Source organism: Taudactylus pleione, unplaced genomic scaffold, assembly GCF_031769625.1.
Source record: "Taudactylus pleione unplaced genomic scaffold, aTauple2 ptg000139l, whole genome shotgun sequence".
NCBI classification, from domain to species: Eukaryota; Metazoa; Chordata; class Amphibia; order Anura; family Myobatrachidae; genus Taudactylus; species Taudactylus pleione.
Window position 1 is genome coordinate 8,658,122 of NW_028284541.1, and position 20,149 is coordinate 8,678,270.

General features: G+C 44.6%; 1 protein-coding gene and 1 pseudogene across 2 annotated transcripts in view; both read left to right on the top strand.

The window, feature by feature from the left end:
* Positions 1–19,729, top strand: part of LOC148522810 (uncharacterized) — a 50,421-nt pseudogene extending 30,692 nt beyond the window's left edge.
* The window catches only part of LOC148522809 (regulator of G protein signaling 6), a 467,525-nt gene that overhangs the window by 233,296 nt on the left and 214,080 nt on the right, over positions 1–20,149 (top strand). The gene's annotated exons all lie outside the window — the stretch shown is intronic.

Sequence of the window (20,149 nt, forward strand, 5' to 3'; positions counted from 1 at the left end):
TAACAGGAATGGCTCCCCCGAAGTAACAATTTTGACACCCCTTTAGCTCAGACTCCTTCAACCATTTTCCTTAGTAATGAGACCACCTTTTAGCTTTCACTTAGTAGACGACAAGTACAGGCAGCGTATACTACAACTCCATTGTATTTCCTCTTTACCTCTCTCCTAGGTTGCTCATCAAACATCTTACAGACACCTGGTGAATTGCCCTATTGACATAGCAGAGTGGTTAAGACAACCCCCAGAACTTTCTGCAGGAAACAGGACTCCACGACCTGGGACCATAGAGTGACCAAAACCATATGGGTGGCAGGAAAGATTTGTGGGAGAGGGTGCAACAGTTTGGGGGCTCTGTTGTAAACATCTGTTTCCATTTTTTGTGCTAGCCATCTGAGAGCTGGGTTCTTCATTGTATATTGGGCCTGATTCAGACCCACTCGCGAGCGGCTGTCCGCTCGCAAGTGGGTCGATGTTATGGACTGAGCATGCGCACGACGGAGGGAGCTCCGTCGTGCGCATGCGCCAGACGCGACGAGCGAAGGAAAGTCCTTCGCTCGTTGTGTCCGATCAAAGGGGGCGTGCTGTCAATGTTGATTGACAGCACGCCCCCTTTGGTGGGCGTGCCGGGGGCATGCCTCCCTGACGGGGGCGTTCCCACGGGAACGCCTCCCGTCAGAAGCCGGCCCACTGACATCACTAGTGATGTCAGTGGGCCGGCTGATAGAGCCAAAATCACTCCGGAGCTTGCGGTTGAAAACCTCAACCGCAGGCTCCGGCTCGCAATTTCGATGGTTGCGATGGTCTCGACCATCGCGGCCATCACAAAGCACGCTCGTATAGCCTGTGGGTGGTGACCCACAGCTATACGAGCGTCCAGGAGGACGCTCCATGAAAATGGAGCCCGGCCCTCATTCAGAGCGTACGGCTCTGAATGAGGGCCATTGTTCACTATAATTCTTCCTGCCGGGTTGGGTACGGGATGCCTTGACTCCCAGTGGTCGAGATTCTGACCGCCTCCCCTTCCTGCTATATTATATCGCACTATACATCAAAGCATTTTCTTGGTCCGCAAGCTGAAACATCCCTTTTGTCTTTGTGCAGTACCAGATATATTCACCACAGTTTGATAAAGCCTCTTCTAAAGCTTATACACTCTAATAGGCCATTAAAAACTTGGCATGGATCTTTTTTCACTTAATCTTGTTAAGAGAACCACAAGTTTCCATGAATACATTGGAGCACAAAATAAATGGTACCTTGGCCTGATATGGTGATGACGTTATACTAATTGTCTTCTAACCATTAACCTCTTTCTCAGAACTCATTAAAGAAATTGAGCATTTTTGGCTGGCATTTCAAATTTGAAAGCAACTTGTTACAATTAAGACACTTTATTTATATATGTACAAAGTCAAAAGCTGCTGAATACATTTTTTTTATTCTGCTGTAGATCCTGTTATTTCAAATACTGTATATTGACATAACCATCTTTTACTTATCTATACATTGTCAATTTCTTAAGATATCTAGTGTAATAAACAAATAAATATGCTTAAAAAGTCTTCAGTGACTCCAGTTGAATCAGCAGTCTCTGAATATCTTGTAACACAGTAATAATACATAGCAGGGGCGTTTCTAGAGAGGAGGGGGCCCGTGTGCAGTCTCCGACATGGGCCCCCTCCTCTCCGCCCGGCGGCCGCCAGCGCACTGAGCTGTGCATGGCCAGCGCCGGAGTTATAGACTCTGGGCACTAGAGTGTGGCCAGAGTCTATAATGAATGTACAGGTCACCGGGAAATTGGCCGTGGCGGCCATTTTCCCTGTACTGCGCATGCGCAAACGATGGGAAAATGGCAGCCGTGGCCATTTTCCAGTCGTTTTACAGCGCCGGATACCCGCGCCGACGTGGGACTCCAGAGAGGTAAGTAATATTATGGGTGCAGGGTGTGCGGTGCGGGGTTCTCCTGGACCCAGGGGCCCTTGTTCCATTTGCACTCCCTGCACCCATTATAGATTTGCCCCTGATACATAGGAGGTGATTGCGGATCTACCAGTTCATTCAATAGCTGTAGACCACATGTTCTCAAACTCTGGGCTCGATGCTAACCTGCGCTCTCACGCACCAAAAAAGGCCGGGTATGCAAATGCCGCGATCGCACTGTCTGGTAGAAGGACGCCCTCTGTTTCTTAGAGAGCCAGTATAAATACGCCCACCTTTCTTTCTTAGCACACGTCATCTCCAGGAAGTGTGTGATTAATCGGTTACATCGAGAGCCATTGGAGCTGCATGCAGCGCTTGAGGTAGACCCTACCCCACCGCAAGTACTGCAATCAGTGCTGTCTAAATTACAACCAAGTGACGTGTACAGTGACGCTTCTTTGCTAATTATGCACACCCATAAAACGCCATTTAGACGCCCAGACACGCCTGCGTTCGCACATCTACTCCCCCGTTCACAAGCACCTTCCCCTGTTACCACCCACAAACGGCACTGTCACTCAAATTAGCGTTCCTTCTGTGTACTACGAGCGCACAATTCCCGAGCACAGTGAGTGACTCACGCATATTGACGCAAACGAATACGCAAACGGACGATTATTGGCCACACCGTGTGTCCGCGACTTATTGTCCGAGTCTGAATCAAGCCCTCAGTCCTCAGGACTCCAAACAGTGCATGTTTTCCAGATCTCCTCGGAGAATCACAAGTGAAATAATTAGCTCCATCTGTGGATCTTTTAAAATGTGTCAGTGAGTAAAGAATACACCTGTGCTCCTGCTGGGTGACCAGGAAAATGTGTCCTGTGTGGGGTCCTGAGGACAGAGTTTGTGAACCACTGCTGTAGAGTGAAGATGATCTATGAGGATTGTCTGACCAACAATTTGTGACCCTCAGGTGACACTGGCATAATAATAAAATGGTATAATCCTTGCTTCCTCTTCACTCGTTTAAGTCAATTGCCACTTTGGTTTATTAATACAGTTCTAAGTATTAAAAATAGATTTTTCAAAGCTTTGCAGAATACATCAATTTCAGCTTTGCTTGAATAAGAAGGTTCTGTAATTATATTAATTTTTGAAGATTTTTTTTTTATTACATTGCACATGCTATGTACAGTATTTAAACCAGGGCAGCAAAGACAAATACATTACATTTCATACTACACATGCTCAAATGAAAAATATAAATAATACCATTCAGATGTTCCAAGTCATGGGAAAAAATATATATACAGAGAGAGAAAGGAATCATTTAGAATCCTGTCTCCGGCATCCCAACACTTGTTGGACAGTATGTTAATCCCCCTCTCTCTCCCTACCCTAACCCTCCCTCTTTGGTGCCTGAACCTAACCTCCCCCTCCCCGCACCCTAAACCTAACCCTCTCAGCTTAGTGCCTAACCCTAACCCTCCCCCTAGCATCGATGTCCCCTTGCAGAGGTATACAGCTTTCCCATCGTATACCAGAGACACAAGATAAGGGATGACATTGCAACATTGTCTATTATAAAGATTGGGACTGCACTGAGGAATGTAATATATGTTTGTATGTATGAAGACTGACCTCAGCTACAGCCCTGGGGTTAATTAGGAGTATATACAGCTATACATTAGTCACAGATAAGATAGTGACCTGTATAGTGCAATTAGCATGATGCTAGGGGGTATATTTACTAAAGTGAGTGTTTAGAAGTGGAGATGTTGCCCATAGCCACCAATCAGATTCTAGCACCTTATAGAAGATATTAGCTAGAATCTGATTATTTGCTATAGGCACCATCTCCACTTCTAAAAACCCCACACTTTAGTAAATATACCCCTGAGAGTCCACCTGATACCCCTGATGGAGGTGAAAGCCACCTGATGGGGGGACTTTGAGGACTGAGTTTGAGTTAAGATACTGTAAGAGTGCCACTGTGGTGGGACTACAAATCACAAAATGCCCAGTCTACTGCCGATTGCTTCACATGCCCGGAAGTTGCTCCACTAAAGAGCTGCCCCCAGAGTCAGTCACTGGTGCCCCGGGCCCCCGCCTCCCATGCACTCTTACCCGCAGCTCTGTCTGGTGCATCCTTGTTGACATCTAGCACCTGGAAGATATGCAGCCACGCTTATGCTCAGGCCTACTGCACAGGTCTGCGGGTAGAGCTTCCACCAGGGAGGAGTGGGACGGAGGGGGGCGCCAGATGTATCTCACTGGCATAAGAAGCTGCTGAGGAGCAGCGACACGAATGAGCAGGGACAGGCTATAAAGATAGATGGAAGCGACAGCTGATGGTCTGACACAGAGCCCTCCACTTGTATATGGATATGGTGGCTTCTCAGGTGCCGGGAAGAGGTGCCATGTATTGAGCGTCTATGACGGTACACTCCGGGTACATATTTACAGCCCTAAGTGAGGTGAATATATTGTGGGCGTTGGAGGAGGTGCCCCTTCAGTGCTGGCGCTTGGCGGCAGGCACCTACATTGTCTCCCATAGTTCTGCCCCTGTCTGCATTACCAACTCAGGCGGTTATCACGCGTTACGTGTAACGCGACTTGTAGCACACGGAGGATAAATGTATGTGGACACATCTGTAAATGCCTTTTCTAATTTGATATCCATTATCCTGAACTACTCCCAGCTGGACCACAACTTGTAGAGAGGCTTTGAAATTAAACTGAAGTAGCAATTTAAGGCACAATGTTGCAGTGATACCCAACATGCCCTTTGATGATGACAAAAAGACAGACCAGCTTCAAGTGCTTCTTAGGTATAAACTTTTGTGTGCCATCAAATACAGAACAGCAGGTTGTAGACGCAGGAGGTGCATTTCTCTCAGTGGGTTTTATAATGGAATTTGTTTTTTCAATTTTTTTCTGAAAAGCTGAGATCTTACTGATGCATCTTCAGTAGTCTCCGATTTCAAAGCCTGTATGCTCACATATTTGCTGACAGCTGCACCTCTTTAGTATGCTTGGCTTGTTTTGTTTAAATATGTTTATGTGTATATATATATATATATATATATATATATATATATACACACACACACTGAACTGTACAATAGTTTTAGGCAGGTGTGGCAAAAATGCTGCAAAGTAAGAATGCTTTAAAAAATAGAAGTGTCAATAGTTTATTTTCAACAATTTACAAACTGCAATGTGAATGAACAGAAGAGAAATCTAAATCAATCAATATTTGGTGTGACCACCCTTTGCCTTCAAAACAGCATCAATTATTCTAGGTACACTTTCTCACAGTTTTAGAGGGAGGTTGTCCCAAACATCTATAAGAGCCAACCACAGATCTTCTGTGGATGTAGGCTTGCTCATATCCTCCTGTCTCTTCAAGTAATCCCTGACAGACTCTATGAAGTTAAGATCAGGGCTCTGTGGGGGCCATATCAGCACTTCCAGGACTCCTTGTAGTTCTTTACGCTGAAGATAATTCTTACTAACATTGGCAGTATGTTTGGGGTCATTGTCCTGCTGCAGAATAAATTTGGAGCCAGTCAGACTCCTCCCTGATGGCATTCCACACACAGTTTTTTAGGTTTAAATGAAAATTAATGGTGCTTTACTGTCAGCATTTCAGGAATAAATAATAAACTATCTCACTGCTTGAACCCTGACTATAATGGGCAGCTAGTCTGCAAATGTAACACAGGGCCTGATTCAGACCCGGACGCTATTTGCGGATGGTCGTTCCAAAAAAGGGGCCGTCTATTTAAATTGAGCGCTCGCTCTTTGCGGTTTGTTGATGCCTCTATGTCTGAGCGAGCGAGCGAACGAAAAATGCGCTCGCTATTTTGTAAAGACGCCCGTTTGCCGTTCGCATCACATGTCATCTCCGGTATTTATTAGATCAATCGGGTACATCGAAAGGCATCTGAACTGCTCACAGTGCTTGTGGTAGCATTTTATTACCGCTATCACTGCGAGCAGTTCAGGCTAAAAGACAACCAAGTGACGTGGTCGATGACGCTCCTTTACTAATTATGCACTCCCATTAAACGCCCTTTTGACCGTTAGGCATGCCTGCGTTTGGATCTCCACTCCCCCGTTTTCAAGCACCTTCACCTGTTACCACCCACAAACGGTACAATCTGTCAATCAAATTAGCAGCCCCTCGCTGTTTTGCGAGCGCACGATTTCCGTCCGCAATGACTGGTTGGCGCATGCGCATTACGACCCATACGCATGCGCAGTTGTGCGAACATCGCTCATAGCGAACGAGCGGCCGCTTATGAGCGGCTCTGAATCAGGCCCACAGTCTCTTGTAGTCCCAGTCCTATATATAAACACCGCCTCTGGCCTTCACACAAAGGGTTCAATTTACTAAGAATCGAGATTGACCTGATTTGCAAAGTGATTCACCGTGGTATAACTCGGGTGATTTTTTTCCATTTTTTATTTCCAAAGTTACCAACAGGCGATTTGAGGCTAAACGAGTTTGCCAATGGTGATGTAGGTCGAGATTCTCGGGTGATTTGTAAGCAAGCTCGAGTGACTTATCTCACCCGAGATTGCAGTGATTTCTCTCTGCACAACTCTCCCTAGCAAGCAGCCTGCACATATCAGTGATAAGTGTAAGCTGCTTGTATTCAATTTGGAGCGAAAAGGCGTTTTCGGAGAAACTTTTTCACCGATGACGTCATTTTCGCCAATTTCATCTATCCCTGTATTCAATTTCCCTGACTTTTCGCAGGTGCCAAAAGTTTGTGCATTGTAACCAGCGGAAAAGTATCGGCAATGGATGCCCGGCGGAAAAAAGTGCAGAATTGGGGTTTTGGGGTGCAAACTTGCGGGGACCACCCTAAACCCTTTTTACACCCCCTTGACCATAACTGCTTCAAAAAACGCAAAAGATTACACAAAGGACACCCCACAAAAAAAAGTTGTGGTACAAATTCAAAAGCTAGTGAAAGCCTCTGGGGGTGGGGGGTCTGGAAGTATGGGGGATGTTTTTCTTTTATTACAGGTGCTTGCTGAAGGTGCATTTTTTTTGTGCACTTTAAAGCTTTATTTTAGTGACTTTGAACTATGCTTGCACCCATTTTCATGCACCCCAAATTTGATGGGAATACTTATTTACCCCCCCAAAAAATAGCAAAATTTTATTCTTAATCACTTGCTCAATGACGCAAAATAGCGCCTATTGAGACCATTTAAAAACCCCAAATACCTTTAGTAGGGCTATTCAGGGGTACCCATAGTGATCCCTCATGTCAGGACTTCTTTAGGGGGGTGCTAGGATGATTTCCCAAAAATTTACAGGACTTTTCCGATGCTTACCTTTCCGCCTGGTCCCGTTTTCGCCAGATCCAAATTGAATACTGGGATAAGCGGGCACACGCCCGATACTTTAGCCCAGGAAAAACCAGCGATGATGGAGAAAAGTCCGACCTCAGACTTTTCGCCTCAAATTGTTAAAAAAAAATTGATGTGAGGTCCCCCCCAAAAGACTAACCAGCCCTGGACTTGCCGGCCAGCCTGGTTTTTAAAATTGCAGGGAACAAAATGTGTAGGGTTCCACTGTAATTTAAGAACCAGCACCAGGCAGCAGGGTCAGACCTGGGTTTAAATATAGGGAGCAAAAAAAAATGGTGTGAGGGTACCCCTATTTTTAAAACCAGCTCTGGACCCTTTCTAGTGGGGACTGATGCCACAGCCAGGGGTGCCCTTTCACCGGACCCCCCAGCCGCAGCCTCGGTCCTGACCGCTAGTCAGGCCAGGGATCCCTGGGGAGTTGGTGGACCCCTCCAATAATGGTATGCTCGCGGAGTAAAGGTATGTGTACACACACACACATACGTTTACTCAGTCCGTCTTGGTTTGGTAATACTCGGTTTGTTATTTTAACCCTTTGGATACCTACAGACAATGAAGAGGACCTGGACAGCGTATAGGAGAGGTGAGTATGGAATTTTTTTTATAGGTACCCCTATGGATTACTACGGATACTAGGTGAGTATGTGTGAGTGTGCAGGTATGTTAAAATAAACTTTTACTATCACGGTGTGTGTTGTGTTTATTTATATATTTCTTTAGTTGTGGAACTACAGGTACCAGTGGGCCCGTAATGGCCCGCATGCTGGTATTTGTGGTTTTCCAAATACCAGCATGCGGGGGAGGCTTGCTGGGACGTGTAGCACCACAACTAAAGACAATATTTAACCCACTATTTAGCACTACACTAAAACACTATCAACCCCCGGGCTATCAGCCTAGGTCAGGGGTGCCCTGCATAGGGGGACCCCTTTATTGTAGGGGTCCCCAACTCCCCAGGGATCCCTGGCCTGGGCTGACTAGCGGTCAGGACTGATGCTGCGGCTGGGGGGCCCGGTGAAATGGCATCCCTGGCTGTGGCATCAGTACCCCACTAGAAAGGGTCCAGAGCTGGTTTTAAATATAGGGGTGACCTCATGCCATTTTTTTTCTCCCTATATTTAAAACCAGATCTGGCCCTGCTGCCTGCTGCTGGTACTTAAATTACTGTGGAACCCTACACATTTTGTTCCTGGTTGGTTAGTCTTTTGGGGGGGGACCTCACGTAATTTTTTTTTAACATTAACCCTATTTTAACCATTTACAGAAAGAAACATACACAAATCACAATGATTTGTGTATGTTTCTGACCATCTCGCAGCTCAGGGGGTTGAGAGATTGAAAATTGATTTTGTCAAAGAGTTTGCTAATATCTCATCCGAGCTTGTCATCCCGATTCTTGGTAAATTTGAGAGATGTATGTTTTAGGTGAATAGTACTTGGCCCGATGGTGATTTGATTCGAAATTGCTATCTCACCCAAGTTTTACGAGTGAGATGAGAGAAATCTCTCTCTAACTTACCGATTTTTGCCTTTAGTAAATTTGCAAGCAAGAAAAAAAATAATATATCACACGAGATGGTCATCTCGACCTATCTCGAATCTAGTAAATTTCCCCCAAAGTCTCTCTTGTGGTCCTCCCAGCCTGGCCTGCATGTCTGGACACTGGCCTCCTAGCCTGACTTCCACAGTCACACAAGCAGTCCCAGAGATATGCGGTCCTCCCTGTTTGACTGCAGGTCTGCACCCCGCAACCATGGCTCCCAGGCACACTGGGTTCTGTATCTGCCGCAGTCCAACTTGGACTGTCTCCTCCAGCAGCCTGATTGGTCTGCCTCAGTCCTCCCTGGACTGAATCCACTGGGCAGCCTCTAGGTGTGGTCAACCTTAGTTTTTCTACCCTGTATCGGTGGTTCCTTCCAGCCCCACACAGAATACATGGCTCACCATCGCCACCGAACATGATATTGCCAAAATATATGCAGTATATATAATATTGTATGTGCCTCCCTCCCCTCTGTGACTCTGGCCCTCTCCAGCTCCAGCCAGTGCCCCTTCTGTCTCTCCAGCCCCCTAGTGGCTATCTAGCTCTAGCCAGACCCTTTCTGTCTCTCAGCCCCCAATGTCTCTCCAGCCTGCCCCCATCTGATTCTCCAGCAACAACAGTGATCGCAAAATACGTGCTATAGCGCGTTTTTATGTTCTACAAGATGTTTGGGACCCGGTTTTTAAAACAGAGTGGGTCCCTCAGGACACGCTGTGTTTCCTATGTTCAGCGCCGCAGCAGCCAATCACCGCTGGCGGCGTCTTCTCAACCTATCGCCGCCTGCAGATTTTCCTCACTACAGCTCCCAGTATCCCTCTGGTACTTGCAGCTCCTACTTTCTCTGTGTCCGCTTCTGCAGCTGCCACCCGCTCCTCATTTACTCAGAGTCTCAGACAAACTCAGTCATTCTCCCTGAGATCCCGGCTACGGTCCCTCTCCCTCACACTCTTCTTCCGCCTAAGCCACAGCCACTCCCCACTCACTGTGCCCAAGCCTCCGCTCTGTGGGGATGTCAGACCTGGGTGGGGTAGGTGTCTGCCACAGTGCAGAACACTATGGACCCATTGGTGCTAGCGAAACACATTCGGACCGGAAGCTGGTGACGCTGCTGCTCAGGTGCACATGGTGCTTGTGGAGAAAAGCACCCTGAAAGGTGAGGACCACTGTCCCTGGTGTTACTGGCTGGCTCTGTGGCCCCTGTCACTGGCTGGCTATGTGGCCCCTTCCCCTGGTATTACTGGCCAGCTGTGCACCCCCAATCCTGACTGGGTAACTCTGTATTTCTTCACTATCCCAACTGTGTAGCTGTGTGTATTTCCCATTTACCCTGACTGTTAACTGTTTGCACCCACAACCTTACCCCCAGCACTGCCTGTCCCTAAGCTCCTCCTTGCCCCAATACTGCCCCAGCTATCTACCCTTGCCTCCTCCATACACCTAGCACTGCCTGTCCCTAACCTCCTCCTTGCCCCCAATACTGCAGCCACCCTATGCATTTTCGTCCCCTTGGGGACTTCTTCAGGGGTAATCAATAGAATTGCAAATATATCGTGCAATACAAAGATCTTGTCTTGAATGCAAAAAAAGGTCTCACAATTCAGTTTAGGTTAGATCCTTTGTGTAGGCTTTAGCTGATAGCCACTCTAAGTTAAAACTCCACCAGGGGAAGTGTCACAGTCCAAGTGCAAGCTGCAGTCTCTGCAGCAGTTGGACTGTGACATTCCGATCTATCTGTCTATTTAGAACATAGTAGACTGCGACATTCACAGGACCTTTTAAAGACGTCTCCAGACTACTGTGGTCTTAAATTCGATGTTTCAGTCTCACCAACTCTTATCAAGAACAACAGAACAGTGTTCAAGTACATACCTATATACCAAAAGATATCCAAGAAAGTGAACGTATGTACTGCCCCTCCACTGTCCACCGAGTGAGTGACGTTACCAGGGCGGGACCGGCGCATGCGTCATGATGTCACCAGTTGTGATGCCAGCGTCATGACGTTAGTACCCTGATGCTGAAATTATGACGTCACCAGGTCAGATGCGTCCTGTGATTCAAAACCCTCTGTGTCAGTCACTGTCAGTGTGCTAGACACAGCAGTAGGTATGGAACCGTGCACAAAGCACCATATGGTGCAGTTCAAACATGTAAAAAGAAAAATACAAATATGAAGACATACATCAAAAAAAGGTCAGACAAATGGAACCAGAGTATAAAATATAGCTACAAGGTCCACAGGAAAAATAATATAGGGCAAAAAGAAGATATATATATATAGGAATTTAACAAAATGGAAAAATAAAATATAAAAAATAAAAGAAAAAATCAGAAAGAAGACCAGTGTTGAAAAAAATAATACAATAGGATGACTAATGATAACTCAAAAATATACTGATCCAAAAAATATCTGTACTAAACAAATAAACATCTGTGTATAATTGTAATACAATGTGTCAAAAAACACTTTTGGTATATAGTTCACACAAAAAAAAGTGTATGGTGGTGCCTATAGAACACTAGAATACCAACTTAGATAGGACAATGGGATATACAAAATTGTGAGGTCCAAATACAGTATTGGGGTGAGACCCAATAAAAATTTAAAATGGAAGGAATAATTACACGAGGACATGGTAAGATACAGGTCATGTAAAAAGGTCATAGACCATAAACCAATGGTATCTTCCACTCAGTCATAAAGCCATTACCACGTCAACTCTTTGTACACCAGTGTTCTATGCCAGCAAGGGTTAGAAGTGTATTGAACATTTTTTGAGAACACATCCAAACTATCAGGGTCCTGACATTGGCCTTTACTTACAGTTACTGAAGAAAACTCTCACAAACAACTACTTTACAGTCGACAACCTTTTCTTTCTCCAAAAGAAAGGTTATGCGATGGGCTGTTATTTGGCGCCCTCTCTTGCCAACGCATATATGTTTTTTGTAGAAAAGGAACTTTTTTTGTCCAATCTTGAATTTAACAGACATCTTACGTTTTTTAATTTTTACATTGATGACATTTTGGTCTTGTGGTCTGGTACGGAACAAGAGTTCATTAATGCCATGACTAACATCAATTCTATGCATGACCACATTAAGCTCACATACGAACATAGCTTTGATACTGCACATTACTTGGATGTTAGTATCAGCTGGTCCGGAACAAATTTTGCTACAACAATTTATCACAAACCTACAGACTGTAACACTTAGTTACACGCACACAGTCATCATCCCATTTCTTTAAAGAAAAGCCTGCCTTACTCTCAGCTCCTTCGGGCCATTACAAGTGATTCCAAGTTGGCGGAAGAGGAAACTGACAATATGATATTGAAATTGCTGGGCCGTGGCTACAGACGGAAAGATCTTCTATCTGCTAAAAAGAGAGTTTTATCCAACCAGAGCTGCACCATCGGCCCAAATCAACCCAGAGACAAGCGCAACACCATCTTATTTGTAAACCAGCACAGTATTGCTAGCAACTTCATCAACTTCACGTCCAAAAAACTTTGGCCTATCACGGACAACACAATCAAGCCGCTAAAAATTTTGAGAATCATGCTTGGTTACAAGAGTGGAAAAACCTTAAAGACTGGCTTGTACATTTTATTTCCCAATTGTTGCAATTTGGGCACAATATTGTGTCTTTGTCTATATTCCCTTTTTTTTCTTTTTTTGGATTGATACCCAGTTGTTCATCTTTTTTCCTTTTTCAGGCCTTACTCATACCAATAGCAGTCCGGCTTTTTATTTGGCATGTGAGTGACCTTTTTTTTCAGCACCAGTCACAGTATACTATCACATGTGTGGTCCATGTGGGCTATTGGTGTCAAGACTTTCCTGACTACAGTCATACTACACTGGACACGACTGATCCCATTTCATCTTAGAAGCTAAGCAGTGTGGGCCTGGATAGTACTTTGGTGGGAGATCTCCTTGGAATACCTGGTTCTGTAAAGTTGTGCCTGACACGGCACTCTCATGGTTGGTAGTGGCTTTTTGAGTGGAGGATACCGTTGGTTTATGGTCTACGACCTTATTATATGACCTGTACCTTACCATGTCCCCATTTAGTTATTTCTTCCGTTGGATTTCTGGATAGTGTCTCACCCCTATACTGTATTTGGATCTTGCAATTTTGTATATGCCATTATCCTATCTAAGTTGGTATTCTAGTGTTCTATAGACACTAGAATACTCAGTGCTTTAATCGAATGCCTGTTACTGGAATCAGGTTAATCTTCTAAGAATGTTTTATTTCAATCTATCTCTCTTCTACCAGTTATGGGACCTCTATCTGCCCCCACCCCCCCACCCCCTCCCCATCTGCTCTCCCAATGTTTTGAATAGGCCAAGAACTTGCATAGGTATTTTCCTTAAATGCATATGTGGACTGGTAGCTCAATTTATATATAAATACAGTATACTGTATAATGGCCAGCACAGTGGCATTCTGTGTTGTTAGGCTATATTGAATAGGGGTACTTTAGACAGGAGTCTTGTACTAAACATTTCCATTGACATGAGGGTTAATTCATAAAATACATTAGTCTCCCACTCTTTCTCCTCCAGTATTTCCTCTTGTCAGAAAAAGGACACTTGTTTCTGGATGTTTTTTTTTTCCCACTGCATTCCGCTGACATACAATTAGAAATCCCTGTCTGTTTTTGTTAAGGGTGCATTTATAATAAAGAAAAAAGTCTCTGCCGTTGCCATAGAAACATCTGCGTCTGGCAATGCCTATAATGTGGAAGGGCTTTCTGCTGGTCTGCGCAATCAGTGACTCAGTGTCAGGTTATGTGAATCAGACCCTCCTATTTGTTTCATGTCTCCAGACTCGCAAACCAGCAATACTCACGTAAACCATAACCAGGGACATTCACTTGATAAAATGTTAGCGTACAGCATTGTTTAAAAATTGGCCTTTCTGCATTGCGACTCTGCAGTAATTTTCATTCCACTGTCAAGTCATTTGCAGTATAGATGAGCAGTTGGAATAGACAGTAATCCCAGCTTCCCTCTGAGACACTGCAGGGGCTTCTGTGACCGTACCCATGCAGCATTTGTGAAATAGAAATAGAAAATGCAGTAGCAAAAGAAATATGCAGTAGCTCAATATAATCATTTGAATATTATTTTCTCATAATAAACATTGGTCTAGCTTATTTATCTAGAATCACTGTATTTAATAACCTGTTGAGGTTTATGTCATGCATTCAAAAATTTTTGTGAGTGATGACACACACACACACACAAAAAAAAATAATGAATGTAATACTAACCAACACAGACGTCATCTCTTATCGGGAAATTCAACCATAATAACCAAAAAAAATTGTACTATATAAATATGTGTTTCCATAAGTCCGCCGTAGGGATGTAATTAATAACCCAGCGGACGAGATGCCGGCGGTCGATGTACCAACGCCAGCATCCTGACGCCGCTATCTCTGCACAAATCAGGATACCGGCGTTGGAATCCCGACAGCCAGCATCACGATCATAAGAGACCAGAGGCAGTTAAGTATGAGCCGTGGCAGGGGGGGGGGGGAGTTTAGGTTTAGGCACGTCCTGGGGGGACTTAGGGTTAGGCACCCCCAAGGGAGGGTTAGGGTTATGGGGAAAGAGGTTAGCGTTAGACACCACCGTGGGGGGAGGTTAGGGTTAGGCACCCGCCTGGGAGGATTAGGTTTAGGGTGCGGGAAGGAGGGGTTAGGTATAGGCACCCCGAAGGGGACTTAGGGTTAGGCACCACCCCAGGAGTTTTAGGGTTAGGCACCACCAAGGGAGGGTTTGAGGGGAGAGAGGGGAGGGTTAGGATACTTTCCTTCCTTCGTCGGGATCTCCTCCTGTCGGGCTTTTGCAGTCGGGATTTGAACCGTCGGTACTCCAATCCTATTCCCCGCAGCATATCCTATGCTGGAATACATTGCTTATATGATTGATATTGCTAGAAAAACTTTTTACACCACTGTATTAAGCTTAAATTACAGATAGTAAAAAAGTATTACCTGGAGTGATAACCACCCCCCCAACAATTCTATCTGCAACCAGGAGACAGTGATGCAGAGCACCCTAATTCCTCCATTGCAAAATCTAGGTCATGATTTGTATATACTGTATACTGTACAGTTGCCATCCGTCACTGCCACTTATAAAATGTTTCTACATACATGCAGAGCCGTAACTAGACTTTTTGGTGCCCTGTGCCAGAGAGAGCATTGCCCCCCCCACAACTATTTTCTAAATAGGGACATAAGATAGAGTACCTGAAAAAGGGCCATGGCCTCATGGGGAAGGGCCAGGGAAGAGATAGTGGAGGCCAGGAGATGCTGGTGATAAAGGAAGAGGAAGCTACAAGTGAGAATGATAATAAACAGGAGAATTGACCGGCCCAAACAGCGCCCCCTGCCCTGCGGTGCCCTGTGCCATGGCACTGGTCGCACCACCCTAGTTACGGCCCTGCATAGATGTTATGTATTGTTTCTACATGCATGCTATGCATATATGAATATTGTAATGTGACAATTCACATGAGTATAAGCAATGCTACTGTGTATAGTTTCCATGTATGGTGTCTACATTTTTCACCATTTGTCACTGTCACTCTTTCCCATACCAAAAGATTGGGAAACTTCTCCTCCCAGGAAACAACATCCTCTCCCCAGATCAGTGCACATCATGTCTTAGAATGGTTTTAAGAAAACCCTTCCATACCACTGAGTCCTCTGCAGGATCATTGTGGAATCTGATTGGACAGCTGTGGCACACCAATGCTTGAATACAGAGTTTCAGGAGTGTGCTGAATCTTTTGAGTGGTAGTGGCTACACTAAGAATCCCTGCCACATTGCCTGCTGCTAGGGTGACAAAGAAAGGCGGCAAAAAAGAGAAAGAGTAAAAAGTCAACTTACCCTATTTTATAAAACATGAGAATCCCGGCGGTAACCACTTTAGTTATGGAGGATATTATGGATATTATTGTCTGAGGATATTATGGAGATAATGAGTCTGTAATTTGAGGCTATTTGTCACAAAGAGTTCTGCTAAATATGGTGTAACAACCACATTGGGCAACTAAACCTTTCCATTGTGACAGCAGTCTGAAAAATTACTATTAATCTCCTTCACCAAGAAGTGTAGGGCACCAGAGTTCACACATTACGTCCATAGGACCCAAGGAGTGGTATTGTGGTGAATATGTCATGTAAGATCGTAAGCCTGGGTTTGTATTTATTGTCCCTTCAATTAAATGGATGTTAGCTAATGTTTGAATGTTATAATGACAGATACATACCAATCTCTCACTGAGCAAATTAACCTGTTGTTTGTCTGAACCCTTCCACTCCTTTACCTAGCCATTCTGTCTCATTTCTAACTAACTACTCAAGTACTCCATTTCCTTACATTTCTCACTTCTCTCTCTAACTACACCCATTCCTAGCCCTTACAGTGCTCTTCCTTATAACTAATCACACCAGTTCCTGGCTCTTACAGTGCCCTTCCTTACATCCATTCCTGGCCCTTACAGTGCTCTTCCTTATACCTAATCACACCAGTTCCTGGCTCTTACAGTGCCCTTCCTTACATCCATTCCTGGCCCTTACAGTGCTCTTCCTTATACCTAATCACACCAGTTCCTGGCTCTTACAGTGCCCTTCCTTACATCCATTCCTGGCCCTTACAGTGCCCTTTCTTACACCTATTCCTGGCCCTTACAGGGCCCTTGCTTGTGCCTAACCACACCCGTTCCAGGTCCTCATAGAGTGCTTATAACTAACCACACCCATTCCTGGCTCTTACAGTGCTCTTCCTTATAACTAACCACACCCATTCCTGGCTCTTACAGTGCTCTTCCTTATAACTAACCACACCCATTCCTGGCTCTTACAGTGCTATTCCTTATAACTAACCACACCCATTCCTGGCTCTTACAGTGCTCTTCCTTATAACTAACCACACCCATTCCTGGCCCTTACAGTGTTCTTCCTTATACCTAAACTCGCCAGTCCCTAGCCATTACAGTGCCCTTCCTTACACCTGTTCCTGGCCCTTACAGTGCCCTTGATTACACCCATTCCTGGCCCTTACAGTCCAATAATGCCAGTTGCTAGTCCTTAAAATGTCATTGCTTGTCCCTAACCCATGGGCCCAGCTGGGGGAGAGGGGTTGTTAGGCTGGAGCTGCAGATGACTTAGCATCAGCAGGGAAGACACTCCCCGTTTCCATACCACCAAACATTTTAACATATGAAGGAGGGACAGGTCGTGCTCCGGAGGCTCGAGCAAACAAAAAGGGGGTGCGGCTTGCAAAAAGGGGTGGAGTCTATGGAAAACGGGGCGTAGCCTCGCGGCTTCCCTCGTTTTTGTCACTTTGGGGCATGCCCAGCACTCTCTGAGATGCTGGGCAGCCCCCAGGCAGTCCATACACAAGAGAACAGATGCCGTGTGCATGCGTACGGCATCTGTTCTTCTCCTGCACACCCGTTGCTCTATGCGTGTGCTATCCCCAGACACTGGGGAACAGGTAAGTATATCACTACTCAGAGGTGTCATAACATTTTTAGATTGAGGGGGCCAAGATATAATTTAATTTTGGCGCCACTAAATCGTTGGATGTCGCCCCCTCAGGGGAAGCTGGAGTAACCCGCTACATCACCTACCTGATGACAGAGATCAGTAAGCCTGAGAGGTCTTTGATTTTGCTGATTTGGCCACTGTATGCGGACATCAATGCTGTCTCCCTGCCTCCTCACTCACAGACACAACACTAGCAGCAGTACCATACAGCCCTGTGAACACATGCAGCCAAAAGTGCGTCCCTATACAGACAATTTATCCAACCAGCACTGGGAGAGGAGGAGGACGGTTACCCGCGTGCTGCTGGGAGTTGCAATTTGGCGTAAGCTTAGGAGTTTATCGCTACGATGCACTGAACCTCGCTTTAGGACTACAAAGACCATCATGCAACATGAGTTCGCAGTGAGAACGGCTCGCAGGACCCTCCTCGTACCTAACAGGATCGAGCCCAGTGTTTGCACCCTACTATTCCCTGTGCTATGCACACATCACTTTTCTGTAGGTATAAAACAAAAAAAAATGTCAAGGATAAAACAAATATACAAATCAAATGCCACAAACTTTGCTCCATCTGGCCGCCCTATGTACAGACATGAACACACACTACAACGTCAGACTCAACCTAAGTACAGACATAGGGACTCCCAATCCCTTCAATCCAGCAATTCATGCTACAACTAATAATGCATTAAGTTTATCACAATAGGTGCAGTACACATTGCATCAATGCCACACATGGGAATTATTATCAGACACCACTACAGACATGCTCAGACTTCACCTTATAATGAGCAAAAACCAACAACAAAAATGTTCTTATAAAAAAACCTCAGATTTCAGTAGAATATAAATAGCTGCACATTTAAGTTGGTTTTTGTCCTAATACAATAGGATGTGTCAATAGTCGAAAATAAACAAATATACAGTACAAACTCAGTTTCCCTAAACTTTCTCCTCTAATAAGACAGCTGTGCATCCGATATAGTAATTACCTCACTGCTTCTGTTCATTACAGGGGCTCCATTCTTATTCAGCATTCAGCAAAGGTTACATAGACCCAGCAGATGATGCCTGGCTCTGATTAATCCTCCCGTGAGGCTTTTGCTGATCTCCTCCACGACCACGAGTCAAAGAAGCATGTGATGAGCTCCACCAATCAGAGCTCAGCGCATAGCTCTCTGACCTTTTGTGGTGCATCATGGGACTTGCTCCACTCCCCGTAATGCACTCAGTGTAGGGATGGCCATTGGTGCGGTTACAATTGATGGCAAAATAGCAAGTAGCCATCGATGAATATCAACTATGCAATGGATGACCATCGATGGTTTCACCAACCGATGATTAAACCTGTTTTTGTTATCACTGACTGGCCCATGGGCCAATCAGAACACGTGGGGAGGGCTTTGTGGGTGCCAGGGGGCGGAGCTATGCTCAGTGTCTCGGCACCTTGTAAAAAAAAATGCTTAGACATCGATAGAGGGAAACCATCTGATTCTCCCCCATCGATGGCAACAGCATTCGAAAATCGTCCATAAACCATTGATGAATAGGTGTAGACATTACTCACTGACACATTTTAAAAAGATCCACAGGTGGAGTTAATATCTCACTTGTGATTCTGTGAGGAGACCTGGAAAACATGCACTGTTTGGGGTCCTGAGGACCGAGTTTGAGAACGAACCTTGTGTGTTATGCAATCAGAGCTATTAAATTACAGAATCTAACAAGTATAAAGTGGCCATTCATTTATATAATCTTTTACTAAGCATTACTTTAGGCAAAATCATCCATCATTTATTGTTATCATTAGGATTTATTTGTCAATCAGTTGGAACTGTACGTATTACTCTTTTTCATCCATGAAACTGGTTATCAGTAGTAAAGGTCCCTTACATTATGACGGCTAGCTGAAAAGCACATTGCAATAAATGGTATTTTCAATTACAGAAAACCTTTTTTATCTTTTAAAACCTTTCCAAGCCCATGAAAATGAAAAAAAAAAGTCTTAATTTGGAACTTAATTTTGTAAGATTGAGGTGCTTTCAGTAATCAGATCAGTAGTAGGCAGTATGAAATGTGAAACTAATTACTTATCATCCATGTCTCTGTAGATCTTGCAAAGAGTGGATAGATAGGCTCAGCAAAGGGAGTTAGCAAAATTAACTCCAATGATCCATGAAGAGATTTAAAAATGATTAATAGCCACTGGTCAAATGATCATTTTACAGTTTTTGTCTTGTCAGAATTCAGAGAAGTTCAGTTCAGTTTTACATGAATATGAATAAGGCCTGAATTTACAGTATGTCTAATCTTTTGTCCAAGCACATGAAGATGATGCCTTAGAATGTAAGCTCCTATGAGCAGGGCCCTCTACCCTCTTGTGCTTCTCCTTACTCTACCTCCATCTACTTCTTACTCTCTACCAGGGCACCTAACACTTGGTTGCTTTGCATTGTTGCTTATCTGGGTGTTATGGTCACGAATGCAGCAATGTATAATATCCATGGCCTGTAATGTATTGTATTGTATTGTACTGTAAGTCACTGTAAATCTATTTATGTACTTTGTAAGGCGCTGCGGAACACTTGTGGCGCCATATAAATAAACAATAATAATAATAATAATAATAATAATAATAAAAATAATAATAATGTCCTTCTGAAACAATCCAGTGTACATACAGTATTTTAGGTCTGATAACATTTTTCTGGT